Source organism: Henckelia pumila, chromosome 1, assembly GCF_033568475.1.
Source record: "Henckelia pumila isolate YLH828 chromosome 1, ASM3356847v2, whole genome shotgun sequence".
Taxonomy (NCBI): domain Eukaryota; kingdom Viridiplantae; phylum Streptophyta; class Magnoliopsida; order Lamiales; family Gesneriaceae; genus Henckelia; species Henckelia pumila.
In genome coordinates this window covers 163,520,144-163,522,608 of record NC_133120.1, presented here as the reverse complement: position 1 = coordinate 163,522,608, position 2,465 = coordinate 163,520,144, and positions in this window count along the sequence as shown.

Here is a 2,465-nt window from a genome sequence, read left to right as displayed (position 1 = left end):
ATCCGAGAACACGCGTTCCAACAATAGTTTTCATCGGTGATAAGTTACTCCTTATGGATTTGTGTCTGGGGACACTCAGCCCCTGGGTTTTGCAATCACTAGGAGAGACCACGACGGTGGGGCAGACACTATAGTTGATAGGTGAATATATGAGCTACACTGCGGACTTGCTATCCGACATTGCCCTGTATATTCATGGCGCCTCTGAGTACTGTTTTTACCCTCGTTTTAAATACACTTATGTGCTGCATATATTATATATATCATTGCTTTTGTATTGAGCTTAGAGCTCACGTCCAGAATTTTCTGTATGTCTGGACACCCAATTTGACAGGGCAGGCATAGGTACAGGATTGAGCACCAGGAGTTTGGAGTAGCCAGTGACCAGTGAAGACATCAGGATTAGCTGTAGGTCTTTACCCTTAGGATTATTTTTAATTCGATTGGGTTGTATATTGGATTATTTAACCGGTTGTATTCTGTCGGTCTACTTATATTTAAGTCTTTCGCAGCGATTTATTTTAAATACATGCTTAATTATGCTCTAACTCTAATTAGGTAGTGGATCCGGGTCGTGTCGCTACATTTATTGGTATAAGAGCTGCATGCAAGAGACTTGGGATATAGTACTGAGACTTTGGATTATCCTTTTAGGATTGGTGAGACCTAACGAAGGATGATTTGGTTCTAGATTGTCAAGCTTTGCGGCAGAAGTCTTTACTATAAAGAATGCAACAGTGATGAGAACACCAGTAGTAGCATATCGATAGATAGGTTGACTGCTGTGGGCGGTTAATCATTCGATGCATTGGGATGCTGATCGAAGAACATATAGATTTCAGCCGAAAAAGACTGGAAGAGAAGAACGAGTATATCGCGTCAAATACCTTTGAGGACTTTTTGGAACGAATGGTGTGTAATGACTCATGTGGTTCCAGTCCGAAGAGATTCTCCGCTCGTAGTTGGAGAGATTTTCATAAAGACCTTCTCCAGGAAATGTCTCAAGTGGCTAAGGTATGACTGGTTTTGAAGGTAAGGTCTTTAAACTCATGCAAAACATGGTTTTGTCGGTATGCATGTATCGATTCTTTTGGTATGCACATGGGAAACTTCATGTTCAAAAGTATGATATGAATACAAGAAGAACGCTGAAGGTAGATCATGACCAGAAGAGGTCGACTGACAGGCACTGATGCAGAGCATAGCTGGTTAGCGAGCTCGAGTTATTTTTCCAAAAGTCGTGGCAGGACGAGATGCCGAGAGATATTGGGCAGGATTACGCTTGCATTGATGCAGGTGTCGATTAGAAGCTTCATACTCAAATAAACTAAGACTAGTACGATGATTTTAAATACTGTATTGTTGTAGTTGTAAACAGTATTTCAGTTGTAATGAATCATCATACTTTGGTTGTATCATTTCAAGTTAATGGTTGTACATTTTCATTGTATTTTGAATACTGTATGTATTACATGAGATTGTAATAAAGAAATTGTACATAACTTGAAGTAATGATACATGTATTATTTATCCAGCAATTATGAATGATTGCAAGTGATTTTGCTAAGATTGGCATTGTTTTGGTTGATTAGTGTTCAACTATTGTAGCTCATGGGTTTTGAGTAAACCAGCTGTAACTATTTGACTTGTGGTTAGTCTAGGTGTTTTCCTAGGGTTGACCTAGTTAATCAGCAGGCTGAGTTAGTGCCAGTGATGAGGTGATTCATCTGGAGGCATGGGAATATTATTCGGTCTGGAACATGAGTTTTGTTCTAGGTTGTTTCCTTAGAACAGTAGTGTGGGGACCTCGGGTGCTAATCTAATCTTAAGGGTCAATTAATGAATAAGCATCAGTAATGAAACAAGAATAATTCAATCAAAATAAAATAAATCAAAACATTTGGCGACGCAAAAACACGTCGCAAAAAGAACCAATTTTTTTTTCAAATAGGGGTGCGCCCGGTCGGTCAAAAACAGCCGACCGAGCGCCCCCCCCCCCCCCCAACCCAACTCTCGGTTTGGGGGTTTTTGGGCTGCGCCCGATCAGCCAAAAAGAGCAGATCGATCGCTGATCTGGGCAGAAAATGGCCCTATTTTTGCAGCTCAAACTTTGATCTCAAAATTCCTTTCCAACATGTTATATTGAGTCTAAAACATGCATAATCATTACCAACAAGTTGTAAACATGTTCATAATTCATATCACATCCATCTAGTGATTCGAATACAAGAAAAGCTAGATTAGAAACAAATATACAACAAGTAGAACATATATACAAAGTTCTTGTTTCTTTTCTCACATGTTTATCAACTCATAAGGTACATCATCTGCTAAAACCCGAGTCACCACATGCTAAAACTCTATCCCAAGCTATCCATGTCAAGTCTAACCAGCTCCTGCCCCAACCTGATGCAATGCACATATACAAACAAAGCAATAGCCGGATAACTCCGGTGAGAATAAAT